Genomic DNA, 22,519 nt, shown 5'->3' on the forward strand with positions numbered 1-22,519 from the left:
GAAAGCATTTTAACAGTTTTTCACCACTAGAGGGTGTTAGTTCACGTTTTTCATATAGATAACACTGTGCTAATGCACGTGAAGTTATCTGGGAGCAGGCACTGATTGGTTAAACTGCAAGTCTGTCAAAAGAACTGTAATAAAGGGGCAGTTTGCAGAGGCTTAGATTACAGAGGTTAAAAGTATATTATTATAACTGTGTTGGTTATGCAAAACTGGAGAATGGGTAAAAAAGGGATTATCTATCATTTAAAACAATAAAAATTCTGGTGTAGACTGACCCTTTAATTTTGAGTTCCCTGTATGTGGAAGTTGGGGCCCTGATGTGGGTGAGACAGGCAGTGGTGTGAGGGAGGGGCACAGGAGGTGGGTGGGGCATAGGTGGCAGGGTTGGGTAGAAGGCCCTTCTCTAATTTTCACCTGGGGGGCTTTCGTTGGTCTCAATCCACCCTCAAACCTCCTAACTGTCCCTGTTTGAGAGGGACAGTCCCTGATTCTGAGCTCTGAGGCAGCCATAATCACTTTTTACCTGATTTCCCTTAGCCCTCCCATGGAACACTCACAAACTGCCCTGACACACCCACAGACCAGCCAGAAACATCCACAACCCCACCCACTAACCACTCATGATCCCTCCCAGCACAGCTCCATCCACAAAATGGTGACGGGCTCCTATCAACCTCCTGTGTCCCTCATTCTCAGCCACAAATGTTGGGAAGTATGCATCCTGATTAGATAAATCCAAAAATCTGACAGAAACGTTTGGGAAAGTGATTTGTGAAATATTCTAAAACTTGAAACTTGTGAGCAACACCTTATTAGCCTTTCTAGCGCAATGGAACCAAACTCTCTGTTAGAAACATTAATGCAATTTAGTATTTTTTTGCTCAATTTTCTTGTGCACGTGGCCTGTTGAGTATACACCAGTAGGCCTCATATAGGAATATTTAAAGGAACAGTCTAGTCAAAAATGAAACTTGCATGATTCATATAGGGCATGCAATTTCAAACAACTTTCCAATATACTTTAATCATCAAATTTGCTTTGTTTTCTTAGTATTCTTTGTTGAAAGCTAAACATAGGACGGCTCATATGCTAATTTCTAAGCCACCTCTTATCTCAGTGCATTTTGACAGTTTTTTCCCAGCTAGACAGGGCTAGCTCATGTGTACCAGATAGATAACATTGTGCTCACTGTAGCACTGATTGGCTAAAATTCACTCACGGCATGAGAACGAAGCTCCCATTAGAGCCTATGGAATCACGCTCTATTGAGCGCAAAGCTTCCATGCAATGTAAACGCGAGCTCGCAGGACTTCAAATACCAGCGCACATTTGCGTGCGCTGGTATTACGAGTAGAGCGCAAATATCTCGATTGAGTTAGGGCAATTTTGCGCTCCACTCGTTATCTAGCCCTATAATGTAGTATCTGTATATATGAATGAATGCACATGAATAATAATATGCTCTTCATGATATAAACCTAATTCATGTGACTGTATATACAATATAAGAGTTATATATATATATATAAGAGTTTGGATGGCTCACAATAGATGTCACCTCACTGTATTCGTCCATCCCCCACAACAAGGGTTTGGAAGCACTAAGTTTTTTCCTGGAAAGGCACACTACATATGAACAGGGATTTCGTTCTTACATATTGCAAGTCACCCATTTTTTGCTTACCCATAACATGTTTCTCTTTGAAGGTGTCCATTACTTGCAGAGATGTGGGACAGCTATGGGGTCCAAGTTTGCCCCCTCCTATGCCAACCTGTTTATGGGTTGGTGGGAGCTGTCCCACATCTATGCATGTGATGGACGCTGGAAAGAGAGAATCGTTTACTACAAACGCTATATAGATGACCTGTTGGTCATCTGGAAAGGCAGTGAGACAGAAGCAATTGATTTTGTCAAGGTCTTAAACAACAATGACGTAGGCATAAAGTTTACACATGATTTTAGTGTAGACAATATTAATTATTTGGATGTGAACTTGTCAGGTATGGACCAAGGACGAATTATAACTAAGATATACAGGAAACCCATAGCGGGGAATTCTCTTCTCCATGCCCAGAGCAGCCTTCCTAATAGGGTATTTAGGTCTGTCCTTAATGGGCAGTTCATAAGGCTAAAAAGGAACTGTACTTTGAACACAGAATTTGAAAGACAGGCTCTGGATCTGGAGAGGAGATTTCTCACTAGGGGTTACAAACAGAAGGAGATCACAGCATCTAGAGAGAGAATTGCAAGGATGGATAGGAAGGATCTATTAAAGGTAAAAAAGAAAACTGACACTAGATTTGAAGGTGTGACATTTATAACTCAGTATAGCCAACAATATCACAACATCTGCAATATATTAAGAAAACATTTTCTAATGCTTAAGGCGGATGATGACCTAGCTGATGTTATACCTATAGGCTGCAGATACGCCTTTAGAAAAGGGAGAAGCATAGGCAATATATTAGCACCTACTCAGCTTAGATCAGAAACACAAACTGAAACCTCATCATGGCTCAGATTTAAAGGCACATACAGGTGTAGTTACACACAGTGCACAGCGTGTATGTACTTACAACAAGGTAATGGCTTTTCAAGTACAGCAACAGGAGAACAATTTGAACATCTCTCTTGTTTAAATTGTAACTTTAAATTTACGAACATAAAGGCAGGCAAACTAACTACACCGCTAGTGCAGCATTTTAAAGAGAGACATAATAGCAGTCCCCAGTCACTGAAATGGACCTTAGTTGAGCTAGTAAGATGTAAGTCAAGATAAAATAAGGGTGTAACTGTTTTAACCTATTAGCTGGCTTTAAATGATATTTAAGGATCATTAGAGCAAGTGACTGCATCTACGATTACGGCCTTTTGAGCCGAAACGCGTCAGAAAGCAGTCCTTGGGGTGGAACAAGCACCTCTCACTTGTCTAGGGAATGAGTTTTGTTCACTGATGAAATTTTAATGTTTTCTTTAAATAAACTTTCTGCATATTCTACCGACTACCAGTGCATCCTTGAAACCCTTTCTTGCTACATGTATATACAATGTCTTGTCCCTAAATATTATCCTGCAAGATAAGCCACCATTAAAGGGACATGAAACCCAAAATGTATTTCATGATTTAGGTAGAACATAGAAGTAAACTGGAAAGTTGCTTAAAATTCTATGATCAAATGTGCTTCATTCTCTTGGTATCATTTGTTAAAAGAGCAGCAATGCACTACTGGTTTCTAAGTGAACACACAGGTGAGCTAATGACAATCAGTATATATACATACATACACACACACACACACACACACAGTATATATGCAGCCACCTATCAGCAGCTAGAACCTAGGTTCTTTGTTGCTCCTGAGCTTACCTAGATAAACCTTTCAGCAAAGGATAACAATAGAAGGAAGCAAATTAAATAATAGAAAGTTGTTTTAAATGGTATGTTCTGTCTAAATCATGAATGTCTAATTCTGACTTTACTGTCCCTTTAAGGTGGAAAAATATGGAGTGGTGAGTCCACTATCCCTTAAGTTGTTATTCTGTCAGTGGTGAGTATGGATGGGCGAAAGTGGTAAAAGTGTAATTCATTTGGTAGAACAAATGTCCTGGGGACATTTGTTATGGACAATCAAATGTTGATAAAATGAAAATCCAATAAAATCTGGGAATTGAATGTTATTTCCGGTTTTTGAATGTTCAGAATTAGATTGAATATCCACATTTGGCATTTCAAATGTTACATTCTATTTAACAAATACTATTCTGAAGTTCAATAGTTCATGTGGTAGGGAATTTATTAAAATTATACACTGTCAGAAAAAATGTGCAAAAATTGTACCTTTAGCTTGTCACTGGGGCAGTACCCTCAAAGGTACACTTGCTGTACCCTTTAAAATGGGTACAAAATGGTACCCTTGCAGATTGTACCTTTCAAAGGCAAATATGTACCTTTGATGACTAGATTGGACCTCAGTCCTAAGGTACCATATTGTACCCTTAAAAAATGGTGCAACTTTGGCCTTTTAAGGGTACTGCCCCAGTGACAAGCCCTTTGTACCTTATGATGGCAAATTTGTACTCAACACAGCATATTACAAATGTTGTTCCATTAAATTTTTTATATAACATTCAAATAAGCATTCCATTAATGTGTACTTTTTCAGGCGTATTACAATAGCCACACTGCAGCTTTAAAAAAAAAAAAAATGTATACTTAACTGTAGCCATATAGCAAATTCAAAGACTGCTACAGAACCACCTGAGCCAGGCTAAAGAACCAGTTCCAAAAAGAGCTACTTCGCAATGTGATTTATATCACTCTGTACTAGACTCTAAAAATACCCCATTTAATTTAGGGTGACATGCCACATAAAACATAAATATATAGAAAACTTATAGAAAACAACATAATAATAAAATATAACGCTAACGAAAAGAAGGGAGATTTGGGGGAGGGATGAACGATAAAACTCACAACCATACATTGAATTGTCACTCTATGCAAAATATATGCAAATGAGTCTGTTTCCCCAGTACACATTTTGGTGATGAACCTTCTACCAATAGATGGAGCTGTGTTACACATGTCAAGGAACTTTCGATGGTGCTATAACGTGTTACACAATGTCCATGTATGTGACTGGGGAACGGTTACAATTTTATTTTATTTTTTTAAAACTGGTTCTTAAACAGCTCTTGTTAATTTTATAGAGTTTAAAACTATTTTTTTTCTTTGTAATTTGAGTTAATACATTTGCTTTATGTTTAAGAGTTAACATCTTGATGCTCTAAATATAAACATTAAAATGTTAAGTGCTTGTTTGCTATTTAAAACCAGCAACACATATTAGTCAGCAATGTTCCATCTATTATATAGAAGTGTGTTAACCTTTATTGTTTCAGTAAGGCCCCATATACGAATAGATTCATAAATCGTTGCACTATATATTACATTGGTAACTGCGACGGGTGGGGTGATCCCACACTCATGAAAACACTTGTTCTGTTACTATTAAGACGCTGCCCCCCATTGTCTTTGCTCCAGGTGCTTTTAAGGTTGAGTAATTTAGCAATACCCAATATACTATTTCTAACTTATCCCCCGCACCCCCACCATTTTTGTGCGGATAGGGATGAATCCTTTCTCCTCCGCATTCCCTTTTGGCAGAGTTAAGCAGTCTCTGCCTAACCCGAATGATTAAGTTTTCCCCTGCATTTCTGTAAAAAGGCTCTTGGGGTTCTAAAACACAGGACATTTAACCTTGTTTATGATTTCCTGGCTCCCTTAAGATAATCCAGGATAATAGTTTTGTTAATACTTATGTTTTTATAGTTGTTCAGTTTTACTATATAACTATGTTTACAATTGCAACTGCGGACTAATCTGGCACCTCACTTTTATCAGCTGACTACATTTGAAGTGGACTGAACTCCATGGAGCAATTTCAGTGCCTTATGCATGCCTCTTTCTTTCTGATAATGTATGTCTAGTCCACAGTTTGTCTCTATTCCATACACGCTGAATCTGCCCTTCCTACTATTAATTCATTTAGCATGTCCTCAACGGCCCTATATAATTTCTGGTCCCACGACTGGACCTGTTTGTTTGGGGACACTACGAACCTATAAGATGCAAAAAATGAGGTGCCTAAATTGTCTTGTCATGTCAGAATAACGTATGATGTGAATTGTAACCTGTAGGAGACTGTCTTGTATATGCTATTTTAACCTCAATAAAAAAATAAATAAAAAAAATAAAAAAAACAGCAACACAGTATCATTGAATATATGGGTTATTAAAGGGACAGTGTAGTCAAAATTAAACTTTCATGATTCAGATAGGGCATGAACATTTAAACAATTCTCCAATTGACTTTTATCACTAAATTTGCTTTGTTCTCTTGGTGGTATTTTTCAAAAGCTAAACCTAGGTCGGCTCAAACTGATTTCTAAACCGTTGAAAACTGCCTCTTAGCTCAGAGAATTTTGAAAGTTTTTCACAGTTAGACAGTACTATTTCATGTGTGTCATATAGATAGCAATATGCTCACTCCCATGTAGTTATTTAGGAGTCTGAACTGATTGGCTAAACTGCATGCCTGTCAAAAGCACTGAGATAAGGGGCAATCTGCAGAGGCATAGATACAAGGTAATCACAGAGGCAAAACATATATTAATATAACTGTGTTGGTTATGCAAAACTAGGGAATGGGTAATAAAGGGATTATCCATCTTTTTAAACAATAACAATTCTGATGTAGACTGTCCCTTTAAGTATTTTTGTTTTGTTGCTTTGCCCACTTCTTGCATATTACCAACAACAATTGAACATAATTATTTTGCTGTACAACATGTATGTTGCATTCATTTTGGGTGACTGACAGTTATGTGAATATAAATAATTGAGGTGTACAAATGATATGGGCTTGCAGGGTTTGGCAGCCTTGAACCACCCATACCCCTCAACCTTTTAGTCACACAAGTGATTGTACCTTTTTGGGGGGTATTAAATGGTACAGACATGGACCCTTTGACAGTTGGAAACATATTTGTACCTTATTTACAGCTAAATGGTACAAATTGTACCCTAAGTGTTCACAAACGGACCACAACCGCATTTTTCTGACAGTGTACATAACAGATACAAATAAATTGATTCTAATTTTTCTATTTTGAATATTACATTTAAAGAGAGCATTAGAAATATCATTACATTAAACAAATGTTAGAATGTTGTACAAACATACTAAATTCAAAACAAACAAATATGATAACATTTCTTTCCTTTTTTTAATGTTGCAAAACATTCGCCTATCTCTAGTGGTGATTGTTAGCTAGCAGTAAGAGCCACTATATAGACTATGCACCTATTTTCTAGTTCTGTAACACAGTGGGTGGGAAATGGTGAGATTTCCTGTACATAGACTAAACGACATCAGGAAAACAGTTCTGTATTGTCCAGCAGATTACATCACAGTCAGACATCCGGAGAGCACATTACAATAGAACAAACACATACAAAACGCTTTTTATAGTTATACAAAATGCATGTTGTTTTAAGAATTTGAGTAACAGGTGTGTGGTGTCATTCAGTGACTGCAAGAGAGATAAAAGTGTGAGGGGGGAGAATACAGAGAGCTGTGGGGATATGGAGGGGGAGTAAAAATGTATATTACTATAACCGTGCTGGTTATGCAAAACTGGGGAATGGGTAATAAAGGGAATTTCTATCTTTGTAATTAATCTAAATTCTGGAGTAGACTGTCCCTTTAAGGTAATATCACCAATAATATTTGTGTTATTGAGATACTGAGCAATATAATGATCTGCAATATGAACTGATGATTTCTCTCTCTACCCGTGAGTTTTTAATAATTGGGCCCCTAATGAGGGATGAGCAATATTAGGGGCCAACAATATAAATACTAAGCACAAGTGCAGTGGACGTGGCTGGAATGGGTGCGGAAGCAAAAACAAAGATCCACAGCTCTACAATAGGAAAATGCTTCATGCATGATCAGCACAAAGCGGATAGTATTGTGTCATGTGTCTTATAACTGCTAAGGGCAAGATTACATATGCGGTGTTGGCTGTTTTTAGACGGATGTCGCAATCACATATATGGCGCCGCTATATGTCACCTTTCAGCCGCTATTTTTACTCCCATAAACTAACATAGAACTAGCTTCGCAAATCGATGTCATATATTCAGCGCACAGACTTACGTGGCGAAAATGGAGAAATTTTACTCCATAATCACCTCGCCACACATAGAGTATATGAGCACCGTAACTCCCTGGAAGTTTTAACAAACACCTAACAGCTGTCAACCACCATCCCCCATCGTAATAAGTAAATAAAATGTATTAACGCCTAATCCGCCAACCCCCACATCCCAAAGTACCTAATAAATGTATTAACCCTTAATCCACCACCCACCCAAAACGCAATGTATCTAATGACACTATCAACCCCTAAACCAACAACCCTCCAAAAACGCAATCTACCTAATTAACCTATTAACCCCTAATCTGCCAACCCCACAACGCAATCTACCTATTAACGCAATTAAACTCTAAACCGCCAACCCCCCATAATGCAATCTACCTATTAACACTATTAACCCCTAAACCGCCAACCCCCCCACAACACAATTTACCTATTAACCCCTAATCTGCCAACCCCACAACGCAATCTACCTATTAACGCAATTAACCTCTAAACCGCCAACCCCCCCCACAACGCAATCTACCTATTAACACTATTAACCCCTAAACCGCCAACCCCCCCACAACACAATTTACCTAATCAACCTATTAACAACCCCTAAACTGACATCCCCCCGAAAAGCAAAGTATTAATCTAGTCACTAAGCCCCCTAACCTAACACCGCCTAAGTTAACCCCAATTACATAAAATTAAAAAAGACTATCTTACTAATACATTAATTAAAATTTACCAACATAAAAAATCCTAACATTGCATAAAAAACCTAAGATTAAATTAAATTAAAAGATCTAATATTACACAAAATAAAATTATCCAAAATAAAAAATGTTTAAACCTAATCTAATACCCCTATAAAAACAAAAAAGCCAAGCCAAAATAAAAACACCCCCTAATCTAATAAACTACCAATATTCCTTAAAAGGGCTTTTTGTAGGGCATTGCCTGGAAGCAATCAGTTCTTTTATCTAAAAATAAATACAAATTAACCCCTAACATTAAAACTACCCACCCACTCAACCAACCCCCCAAAATAAAAAAGACCTACCCTAAAAAAAACTAAGCTACCCATTGCCCCTAAAGGGGCATTTGTATGACAATCAGCTCTTTAGTGCCCATTAAAAATAAATCCCAAATCTAAAAAAACCCCAAAAAACTAACACTAACCCCAACATAGGTACTCACCATTCCTGAAGTCCGGTGGTGAAGGTCTTTGTCCATGCGGCTCTATCTTCATCCATCACAGGACCATCTTCTTTCTTATTGCCGGAGGTGCGGAGCGGTCTTCGCTGCTGCGCAGATCCAAATCGCTTTTCCTCATCGGCGGCGGCGGTCTTCAGCGATGTGGATAATTTCGTTTATTCTGTTATTTCAGACTTTTTTATTTTTTGTAGTATTAGATTTTTTTATTTTAATTTAATCTTAAATTTTTTTATGTAATGTTAGGATTTTTTATTTTGATTTTAAGTTGGGATTTTTTTATTTTGGTAATTTCTTAATTAATTTATTAGTAAGATAGTATTTTTTTTTATATGTTGTAATTGGGGTTAACTTATGGAGTGTTAGTTTAGGGGGTTAGTGATTAGATTAATACTTTGTGTTGTGGGTGGATGGCGGTTTAATGGGTTAATATGTTAATTAGGTAGATTGTGTTGTGGGGGGAATGACGGTTTAAGGGTTAATTAGGTAGATTGGGTTGTGGGGGTGGGCGGTTTAGGGGTTAATAGTGTTAATAGGTAGATTGTGTTGTGGGGGTTTGGCGGTTTAGGGGTTAATAGGTAGATTGCGTTGTGGGGGTTGGTGGATTAGGGGTTAATAGTGTAATTAGATATTTTGTGATGTGGAGGTTGGCGGATTATGGGTTATTAACTTTTTTAGGTATATTGTGTTGTGGGGGGGTGATTTAGGGTTTAATCACTTTTATTATTAGTTGCAATGTGGGGGGATGGCGGATATAGGAATTTTGACGTGTCAGGTTTATTTTTGGGATGCAGGTTAGACTTTTATGGGAGATTTAAACTTTTTGGGGGGTTTTCTTAGGCACGGCTGATCATATACTGCCGTAATTCACTTGCGACTCCTGAAATGTCTATTTCCGCATATTTCTGAACATCGGCAGTTTATCTGATTTACAGCAGTATCTGATCTGCCGCCGCTGTATATGTGATTCACCCAAAGTGCGAGGTGAACTTACGGATGGCACAGGTTTCAGCAATTGTGCTGAAACCTACGCCACATATGTAATCCCACCCCATGTGTCCATCACAGTAATTACCAAAAAACACCAGGCTATTTAAAGGGATCATCATTTAAACTTTCAGGATTCATATATATAGAGAACAATTTTAAAAATATTTCTAAGTTATTCTGTTATTAAATTAACTTTTTGGTATCCTTTGTTGATACATAGCTTCTTTCCATTCAGTAGGTAGGCTAAGGAGTGTGCACGTAGTTTGATATGTGTAAATTTGTTGCAAACACTTTTGCTATATAGAGCTGTAGACACATGCACACTCCTGAGAGCACATAAGTATGCTCTCATAGAAAGAAGTTGTATTGTACTATCTTAAATGTCAAATCAAAATTAAAATTTGATTATTCAGATGCAATTTTAACACATTTTCAATTTACTTCTATAATCAAATTTGCAGCCTAGAATCTTAAAGAAAAACACCTTTGTTGCCAGAAGTTAGGGTTTTTTTTCTATTTGTTTTTTTTATGTATGTATTTTTCTTGTATTAAACTGCAGTAGGGTCCAGTTTTAGCATCTAGGGTTTTAGCAAGGGGCTTTCAGTAAGGAATAATCTTGCAGTAGTTTGAGTTAACTTGACATTGGGGTCAAGGATTCATGTTAGGTCTAACTTAATAACAAATTTGGTTACCTTGTGGTGAGGAATGTTTTAGGGGTTATAGCCCTGGTACCAATGTTATGACTTAAGTCCTTACATAAAAAAACTCTCTGATTTCTGGTCATAATGGCTGCTACTATGTAATAAGTCACAAGTAACAATCTGCTGCTAAATATTAGTATTATCTGGTCGGTTAAATGGAAGGTATAGAAAAACAAAGCTGTACGATAACATTTGTTGTGTAGAAACTCCATTTTAACATCTTCAATGGGACGTAGCCTGTTATATCCACATAAACTGGTGCTCAGTCTATGATTAAGCACCATTAGGGGTCGTAAAACACATGAAGTTTTTATGATAGAGAGCTCTTCATGCTCTGAGTCAGCCTATCTTGCGTGACTGACATTGTTTCTGCCACTGAAAGTCTCTCCAAGCTTGTTGGGGATATCGTAGTTGCGGATTGAATCACTTCCAGTTGCACATCTGGTCAGCATATGTTGGTAGAACAGAATTAAAACAACAGCGCGCCCCACTCTAAGTGTATATTTATTAATAAAAATAGTGTTTTTCATTGAACAGGCACTTACTGGAAAAGTTGTTTAAAAACACTTCATAATATAAATATAGCATCTTGCTCATATGGTTCCCTGTGTTGCAAAAAATAGACGTTTCCTTTGGGCAATAAGTTATAATCCTAAACTCATTTCGCCCAACCCGTGGTCTGGCTTTCTCAAGAGGGAATGAAATTCCTTCACAATTACAGCTATTTAAGCATACATTGTAAAGCCCCATTATAGAAAAAAAACAATGGAAAAATGCGTGTGTAGTTTTTTAATGCTATGTATGAAACTACAGAAATAAATGATGACAGGCATAATTTAAAAAGTAAATAATTATAACTGATAAAAAATTATAACTAATAAAAATAATATACCCATGGACTAATAAGGATAATAATTAAGAGATGGCAGAAATTCCATTCTTATTTCATGTCATAAAAATTATAACTAAATCAGTTATAATTATTTCCTTTTTAAATTATGCTTGTCATAATTTATTTCTGTAGTTTCATACACAGCATTATACGACTACACACACATTTTCCCATTGTTTTAAATAGCTTAAATAGCCGTAATTGTGAAGGAATTGAATTCCCTCTTGAGAAAGCCTGACTGCGGATTGGGTGAAACGCGTTGAGGAACGTTGTCCCTTCTCAGCACCCGTAGACCATAATGCAGCCTGTGCCACCCTCCGGGAACCTGTATCCACAGACACTTTGGATTACTGCTTATCGCCCTAAGGAAACACCTATCTGTTGCAACACGGGGAACCGTATGAGCAAGACGCTATGTTTATATTGTGAAGTGTTTTTAACCAAGTTTTCCAGTAAGTGCCTGTACCTTTGCGCCTTGTTTTTATTAATAAATCTAAGAGTGGGATGCGCTGATGTTTTTCTTCTGTTCACAGTATACATCTGAGGGTTAAATAGAAAGTCACCCTCTACATTGTTTAGCTGCGTCCTGAGTCATTCACTAGATCTCCAGGAATTTCAGTTCTGCCATAAGGATTAACATTTGGCTGATCTGACTTCCACATAACACAGGATATTAACCAAGTACTGTGTATCTACATATATGAGCTCTGATTATTTTGTTGATAGAGCATTATTTTCATGTTACACACACATATATATATATATATATATATATATATATATATATATATATATATATATATATATATATATATATATGTGTTTATCCTGATTAGCTCCTACTGTTAGAATATTAATACTGGTATCCATATCGCTTTGTTATTCATTTTTTGTGTTGTATGCTGGCGGAAGCCTGGAGCGAACGCTTCTGTGTTTGTTATATTAAACGGTTCTCCTCATTTGTATCCAAGAACTTATATTTGTATAATTAATCTAGAAGAGGGATTAGATATCCACATATCTTTCTTTGATAAAGCTATAACAGATAGTGAAACGATCGTCGGAGGGGGTCAGCAGGTGAATCACAAGCAAGGGTCTGCACTACATGACAGCAGCAGCTTGGAAACTGTGGGTTAAAAGTGTTTTTACAATAGAGACTTTCACACACTGCAGGTGTTCAGTAGCTGTCTTTGCTTGCTGTAATTCCCTAAGTGATTTATATAGCTGTGTATATTTTAATACATTTGTTAGCTGGTATCTAATTTTACTGGAGGTTTTTTAAATAGAGCGTTATAATTAGAACTGGTGAGAGCTCTGCATTACGTAAGTAGAAACTCTGCAAAGTAAAAATGTGCTGAATAATATTAAAAGCCGAATCGTGTTATGGATGTATCTGTTTCTTGTTCTCTTTTAGGTTGATCCTGATTGGAATTCCCAATAAAGAATGAATTGGACTCCTCATTAAAGTGCCATAAGACAGGTTGAGATCTGTGCATATTCTAAAAGGGCTACTTAATTTAAAATAGTTTGCATAAAAAATTGTTTAAAAATTGCTGGCAAGTATTTTAAAATAATTTTCAAAAAAAGCAAAATGAATTACATAGCTAAGCTGCCTGGAGCAGCTAGCTCCACCCCTCTTATCAGTGTTTAGACACAGGCATTTTATTTCAACTAAGTTCACAACCTCTAGGCAAGCTCCAGCAGATAATCTCTATTCACTTTTGCATTCTACCAAAAGAACAATAAACATAGATACAGCCATTAAAGGAATTGTGTGGGAGGAGTTAGAGCTTTACAATCAAAAACTAAAAAGAAAGGGTTAATAGTGAGGCACTGCAGTATAAATTTGCAGGTAAAGTAATTAAAGTACATATTATATTATTTTGTCTCTAGCCCAACTTGTTTTATGTCCCTGTAAGGACTCTAACATTGTTTCCAACCATTGGTCTGTATAATACATTATTACTGGTTTGGTATTAATACATTTTTTATTTTTATTTTCAAGAAATTTTTTATTGAGCATACAAAAAAGAAATATGGAATACAGCAAACAATAAGAGAACATATAGGGATGAGATGTATATCAAATTTTCATATAGAACACAATAACATAATGTCCATCGGTAATTTGAGAGAATAGCGTAATCCCAGATTTCCACTGGAATTTACTTAAGAGTTTGTATTCCATTCTCTCTATCCAAAATATAGTTGCTCAGTTTTTACTTTTTTCATTATAAGTAGCAGTGTGACAATAAGTAACAATTGAATACACTTAAAGAAGTCCAGCTTGGGACTTCAGAACTAAAAGACAATCTAATCATAGATAAATTGCTGGGCAATCACTGTACATCTGACGGTGTTAATCTTAGAAATAAATATGACAGTTGAGGTGTAGTTAGAGAGAGGAGATAACATATCTGAGAAGAAGGAAAAGGATAAGCACTGAAGAGAAAGAAGATAAGAAGAGGGGAGAGAGAGCGGAGGGGAGAGAAAAAAAAAAGGGGGAGGGAGGGGGAGAAGGGGAAAGTTGAAGGGAAGAGTGTAGGGAAGGGAGTGGAGTCAGGGCTATAAAGGCATTTATGTCAGCTGGGGCGTAGGTGACTAATGTTATAATTACATTGCCTAATGTTACGAATAGAGGACTTCGTTAAATTAGCCTGTGTTGGCCCTTGAAGGGTTCCAAAGTTCTAGGACCGCCTCATATAGGTCCATATTACCGTTTTTCATGTATTGATATCTTTCTATTAGGAGCAGTGAGGAGACCTGTCCCTTCCATATTTCCAGTGTGGGGACTACTCCTGATTTCCACTTTTTTGGGATGAGGAGTTTAGCGTTATTTAACATAATATATAGTAAAAGTTTTTTGGGTTTGCTTCGAATTTTAGGTAGGTCCAGAAAGAGAAGAATGCCTGGGTCTTTTTGCATGTGAATATTAAGTTTGGTGTTTATTTCAGATATTATATTCAACCAAAAGTTGTCCATATCCCTACATGACCACCAAATATGTATTAAGTCTGCGTCCTCCCCACAACCCCTCCAACACTTTCCATTACTTTTTCTGTAAATGTGGCGCAGTCTGGTTGGTGTAAGATACCACCTTGCCAGCAGCTTAAAATCCATTTCCACGATGCTAGAGGAAATTGTAGCTTCCTTATGGCAAGCCAGGGCCCGATCCCACTCTTCAGGACTGGGTATTAATACATTTTTATTCACATATTATATGCGCTTGTGTTTTTTGTTTAGTTTTTTTTAGTCACATATCTTTCTTTGCAGATGATCTACATTTTATAAGGTGATTATGGCATGTGAAAACCTGCAAGAATGGGCTGGTAAATGGTAGATACGATTGAATACTATTAAATGTGAGATTTGACAAAATAAGCATGCTACCTGTTCCCCAAGGCAAAACATGCAGTGATCTGAGATGTGATAGCAGAAAACACAGCATGTCTGCAGAAAGAACAGGACACATGCAGGAATTGTTAGCGATTTAACTTTTCAGTGCTGCTCCACATTAGGCTGTTCTCTGGCTGCACTGTATGTGTAAGTTTTCCTTATCCCAGTTCATCCAGAGCAAAGTGCTGTTTTAAGTGAACAGTAAATTATGCAGTAGTACATTGATTGACTAGCTCAAATGCACCTTTTTATTACTACTTCTATGTTAGACTATGTCTGCAGCTAATTTGCAATGAAATTTTCAACTACTGCACTATATTATAAAACTTTATACATTGCTTTATTCTCCATTTAACTAACACGTTGCAATTGAACTGGTGCTTTAGTGTAACTGCCTAATTTAAAATTAATTTTGATTTAAAAATGACCTGCAGAAAATTTTTCACTAAAAAAATCTCATTGCAGAAAGTGAAAAAAAGTTCTGCCTCTGTTACTTAAAGGGACATTCTAGTCAAAATTTAACTTTCATGATTCAGATAGGGCATGCAATTTTAAATAACTTTCCAATTTACTTTTATCATCAAAATTGCTTTGTTCTCTTGGTATTCTTAGTTGAAAGCTAAACCTAGGTGGGCTGATATGCTAATTGTAAAGCCCTTGAAGGACACCTCTTATCTGAATGTATTTGACAGTTTTTCACAGCTAGAGGGTGTTAGTTCACGTGTGCCATATAGATAACATTGTGGTCACGCCTGTGGAGTTACTTAGGAGAGGGCACTGATTGGCTAGAATGCAAGTCTGTCAAAAGAACTGAAATAAGGGGGCAGTCTGCAGAGGCTTAGATAGAAGGTAGTCACAGAGGTAAAAAGTGTATTTATATAACTGTGTTGGTTATGCAAAACTGGGGAATGGGTAATAAATTATCTATCTTTTTTAAACAATACCTATTTTGGACTGTTAACAACAAATAGCACTTACTTTGACTTTTAAATGAGCAGTAGATTTTGTTTGCTGGCAAATTTTAACATTTACTTTAAGTTACCGGCCTCTTGTATCATGTGACAGTCATCAGCCAATCACAGACTCATTTATGAATAAACTAAACTCTTGCACATGCTCTGTAGCAGCTGGTGCCTTGGAAAATGTGAATATAGATAATGAACATTTTGATAATGGAAGTGAATTGGAAAGTTGTTTAAAATTGTGTGTTCCATCTGAATCATGAAAGTTTAATTCTGACTTTATTGTCCCTTTAAAAGGCTTGGCAAAACAGAGGTGGAAAAAGATTTAGGGTTTCTTGTAGACAACAAGCTAAAAAGTATCAGTCGATGGCAGACAGCAGCGCCTAAGGCAAATAGCCTTGCACGTGGCTAGAAAGGTCTCAGAACTTGTCTTGACGGACTATGCACAATTTCATGATAAAAGGTAGCTTTTTTTTAAACTGCAATCTGGTCTCTTCTAGACAAATAATATAGCAATAAAGTACCAGTGTGCGCAGCAATAATGTGTATTTGATGGGATTTCACAGCTGATGGTAAGTACCTTACTTATAGTGCATTAGGCATAGCTTTAGCTTTTTCTATACATTTTACTTAAATCTTAAATGGATTCAAATTAAGGATGCGCACATCTAATGCTGTAATTTTAGGAAAGTGAAGCACTAAGAGCAGTAAATATTGATTTTATTAAAGGAGATTTTTCCCCATAGAGTAATCACTTTTTTTCTTGGTTGGATTAGGACATATTCAACAGCCAATCAGCATCCACCCCTGATTGAGTTAGTTATAGATTATAAAGGCTCATTTGGTTTAGATGGCCTTAAAATAACATTTGTGTCTGTACATAGCAGCTGTGCTACAGTTTGTCACATTATTAAATAGATGTTGATGTAATATCAGAATCCTCAATATATTTAAGTTATCAGAAATAATTAATACATTTAAAGGGACATGAAACCCAACACATTTCTTCCATAATTCAGATAGAGAATACCATTTTAAACAACTTTCCATTTTACTTCCATGATCTAATTTTGCCTATTTTTTCTTGGTATCCTTTGTTGAAGAAGCAGCAATGCATCACTGGGAGCTAGTTGAAAGCCAATGACAAGAGGCCTATGTCTGCTTCCACCAATCAGCAGCTTCTGAGTCTACTTTTTAAGAAGGAGAACAAAACAAATTAGATAATAGAAATAAATTGGAAAGTTATTTCAAACTGTACGCTCTATCTTAATCACAAAAGAAATAATTTGGGTTTCATGTCCCTTTAAATGGGTCTTATGTCTATTTTAAGCATAACAAATATGCAGGGAAGATCATTTCCATCTAGAGATACTTTGTGAACAAATCAGTAAAGGACGATTCCATCTGCACACATTATACAATAAAGAAAAACGCACCCTGATAGATTCTTTTTAATACTAATCTGTGACAACTCCTGCTAAACATATCCTTTATTGTCTACACGTGGTACAAATATTGTTGCAAATACTTCAGACACATGAACACTCCTGAGCTTATATCAGTATTCTCTTATGGAAAGGAGCAAGATTCAGCTAAGGATACCTAAAGAAAGATGCACTTGATAAAAAACAATCGTACACCTCTTTGGTTATATACTTTGAATCAAGAACACATCAATATGACTGACTGTTAATGAGACGACAGGACTGATCTGTAAGAATATTTTGGAGCTTAGGATTCACATAAACCCACACGTCTGGTTACTGCAGTCATCATCAGAGGTATCCTACATGAAGAGGGTAAAAAAATAATGTGTGATAACATTATTGATTGAAAAATAAACAAAATGTTACATCTTGGGATACCAGACTTAGTCTTCCCTATGTTTCTAAGTGTGTTAGATAAATGAATGTGTGCTCTGGGCACGTATTTCATATGTAATTGGAAATCAATTTGAAGCAATGATCTGTAGTGTACCATAAACCAAGCTAACACCAGACGTTACAGATGTAACTACAACACCATAATGTTATATATAGAAAACACTGGCCGGGATTAAATAAATCATCACAGATCCAGGCCAGAAACGGATGACACTTTAAATTGGAATAGAGAGTGAAGCTTTAGCGCTCACAGTTTAGCTGCACGTAGGTCTTTTAAAGGGCCACTGTAAGTAAATATTTTCTATGCCTGTTACTAACTAACTACCCCAAATACGCTTTTTATCAATAGCATTTCATTAACATATCTCTACCGTATATCAGAAATCTTGTCTGCAAATTTAATTGTTTTCCAAACCCACTCCGTGGGTATCCTTTGCTCTGTACCAATCCGTTTACAATACCTAGGTTTCAAAATGGTGCTTTAAACACAAAGTTATTGGTTTAAGTATTTTGAACACGCAGTGCTGAAAATAGTGGGCAGGATAACGTGACATCATCGGCGAATAAAAGATATAACTTTTAGAATGTTATGAAACTTTGTTTTGGAGAAAATATAGGTCAGTAGGTTTTAATTAATGTTTATTAACTTTAATATGTTAGTTGTTTAGCTGAAAAATTATAACAGAAAGTAATCCTTTAAGCGGTGAGCGATATTTGGAAGATTATGAGAGATGTATGTAGCATTATAGACAGAGAGCAGAGGAAACTGTATCAGTTCTGGGGTTCTCATTCCAATCAATAAGAATTAGTAAAACCATCTGGAAAAGGATATACCAGCAAAATGTATTTATTATAATAAACAAACCATTAATAACAATTCATTACATGCACAATTAATTTTGTATAACTTCATTCCAATCATAAAGGAGCATTATGATGTTAGAATAAAACCTGAGGTTTACAATGTGACTTCAGCAATATTATTAACCAAAAAAAGAGAACAGTGTTTATGAACATGTGATCTGAGGAGGCCTGATCAGTGCAGGAGCACATTCACATCTGTCCTTACATGACTAGAGCGAAGGAAATGAGGTAAATGTACTCAAGAGGTGGTTTTAAGGGTTGTGTCCCTGAATTTAAAAACGTTGCATGCAGGTCTTATGCAGTGATTATACTATGCATTTATAAAGCATGGCTTTGCTGTCCCTTCAAGAAATAGGGATATACCCTGAGGTGGCAGACATTACAGAGTATATATGTATAGATTTATATAAAGCTATTAGGCACTGCATTGGCAGACATTACAGAGTATATATATGTATAGATTTACACTCTATATAACAGCTATTAAGCACTGCATTGGCAGACATTACAGAGTATATATGTATAGATTTACACTCTATATAATAGCTATTAGGGCACTGCATTGGCAGACATTACAGAGTATATATGTATAGATTTACACTCTATATAACAGCTATTAGGCACTGCATTGGCAGAAATTACAGAGTATATATGTATAGATTTACATTCTATTTAACAGCTATTAGGCACTGCATTGGCAGACATTACAGAGTATATATGTATGTATAGATTTACACTCTATATAACAGCTATTAGGCACTGCATTGGCAGACATTACAGAGTATATATGTATAGATTTACACTCTATTTAACAGCTATAAGGCACTGCATTGGCAGACATTACAGAGTATATATGTATAGATTTACACTCTATATAACAGCTATTAGGCACTGCATTGGCAGACTTTACAGAGTATATATGCATAGATTTACACTCTATTTAACAGCTATTAGGCACTGCATTGGCAGACATTACAGAGTATATATGTATAGATTTACACTCTATTTAACAGCTATTAGGCACTGCATTGGCAGACTTTACAGAGTATATATGATAGATTTACAACTCTATATAAACAGCTATTAGGCACTGCATTGGCAGACATTACATAGTATATATGTATAGATTTACACTCTATATAACAGCTATTAAGCACTGCATTGGCAGACATTACAGAGTATATATTATAGATTTACACTCTATATAACAGCTATTAGGCACTGCATTGGCAGACATTACATAGTATATATGCATAGATTTACACTCTAATAACAGCTATTAGGCACATGCATTGGCAGACATTACAGAGTATATATGTATAGATTTACACTCTATATAACAGCTATTAAGCACTGCATTGGCAGACATTACCGAGTATATATGTATAGATTTACACTCTATATAACAGCTATTAGGCACTGCATTGGCAGACATTACATAGTATATATGTATAGATTTACACTCTATATAACAGCTATTAGGCCACTGCATTGGCAGACATTACATAGTATATATGTATAGATTTACACTCTATATAACAGCTATTAGGCACTGCATTGGCAGACATTACAGAGTATATATGTATAGATTTACACTCTATATAACAGCTATTAGGCACTGTATTGGCAGACATTACAGAGTATATATGTATAGATTTACACTCTATTTAACAGCTATTAGGCACTGCATTGGCAGACATTACATAGTATATATGTATAGATTTACACTCTATATAACAGCTATTAGGCACTGCATTGGCAGACATTTCAGAGTATATATGTATAGATTTACACTCTATATAACAGCTATTAAGCACTGCATTGGCAGACATTACAGAGTATATATGTATAGATTTACACTCTATTTAACAGCTATTAGGCACTGCATTGGCAGAACATTACAGAGTATATATGTATAGATTTACACTCTATATAACAGCTATTAGGCACTGCATTGGCAGACATTACATAGTATATATGTATAGATTTACACTCTATATAACAGCTATTAGGCACTGCATTGCAGACATTACATAGTATATATGTATAGATTTACACTCTATATAACAGCTATTAGGCACTGCATTGGCAGACATTACAGAGAATATATGTATAGATTTACACTCTTTATAACAGCTATTAGGCACTGTATTGGCAGACATTACAGAGTATATATGTATAGATTTACACTCTATATAATAGCTTTTAGGCACTGCATTGGCAGACATTACAGAGTATATATGTATAGATTTACACTCTATATAACAGCTATTAAGCACTGCATTGGCAGACATTACAGAGTATATATGTATAGATTTACAATCTATTTAACAGCTATAAGGCACTGCATTGGCAGACATTACAGAGTATATATGTATAGATTTACACTCTATTTAACAGCTATTAGGCACTGCATTGGCAGACATTACAGAGTATATATGTATAGATTTACACTCTATATAACAGCTATTAGGCACTGCATTGGCAGACATTACATAGTATATATGTATAGATTTACACTCTATATAACAGCTATAAAGCACTGCATTGGCAGACATTACAGAACATATATGTATAGATTTACATTCTATATAACAGCTATTAGGCACTGCATTGGCAGACATTACATAGTATATATGTATAGATTTACACTCTATATAACAGCTATTAGGCACTGCATTGGCAGACATTACAGAGTATATATGTATAGATTTACACTCTATATAACAGCTATAAGGCACTGCATTGTCAGACATTACAGAGTATATATGTATAGATTTACACTCTATATAACAGCTATTAGGCACTGCATTGGCAGACATTACAGAGTATATATGTATAGATTTACACTCTATTTAACAGCTATTAGGCAACTGCATTGGCAGACATTACAGAGTATATATGTATAGATTTACACTCTATATATCAGCTATTAGGCACTGCATTGGCAGACATTACATAGTATATATGTATAGATTTACACTCTATATAACAGCTATTAGGCACTGCATTGGCAGACATTACATAGTATATATGTATAGATTTACACTCTATATAACAGCTATTAAGCACTGCATTGGCAGACATTACAGAGTATATATGTATAGATTTACACTCTATATAACAGCTATTAGGCACTGCATTGGCAGACATTACATAGTATATATGTATAGATTTACACTCTATATAACAGCTATTAAGCACTGCATTGGCAGACATTACAGAGTATATATTATAGATTTACACTCTATATAACAGCTATTAGGCACTGCATTGGCAGACATTACATAGTATATATGTATAGATTTACACTCTATATAACAGCTATTAGGCACTGCATTGGCAGACATTACAGAGTATATATGTATAGATTTACACTCTATATAACAGCTATTAAGCACTGCATTGGCAGACATTACCGAGTATATATGTATAGATTTACACTCTATATAACAGCTATTAGGCACTGCATTGGCAGACATTACATAGTATATATGTATAGATTTACACTCTATATAACAGCTATTAGGCACTGCATTGGCAGACATTACATAGTATATATGTATAGATTTATACTCTATATAACAGCTATTAGGCACTGCATTGGCAGACATTACAGAGTATATATGTATAGATTTACACTCTATATAACAGCTATTAGGCACTGTATTGGCAGACATTACAGAGTATATATGTATAGATTTACACTCTATTTAACAGCTATTAGGCACTGCATTGGCAGACATTACAGAGTATATATGTATAGATTTACACTCTATATAACAGCTATTAAGCACTGCATTGGCAGACATTTCAGAGTATATATGTATAGATTTACACTCTATATAACAGCTATTAAGCACTGCATTGGCAGACATTACAGAGTATATATGTATAG

This window comes from Bombina bombina, chromosome 5 (genome assembly GCF_027579735.1).
Source record: "Bombina bombina isolate aBomBom1 chromosome 5, aBomBom1.pri, whole genome shotgun sequence".
Taxonomy (NCBI): domain Eukaryota; kingdom Metazoa; phylum Chordata; class Amphibia; order Anura; family Bombinatoridae; genus Bombina; species Bombina bombina.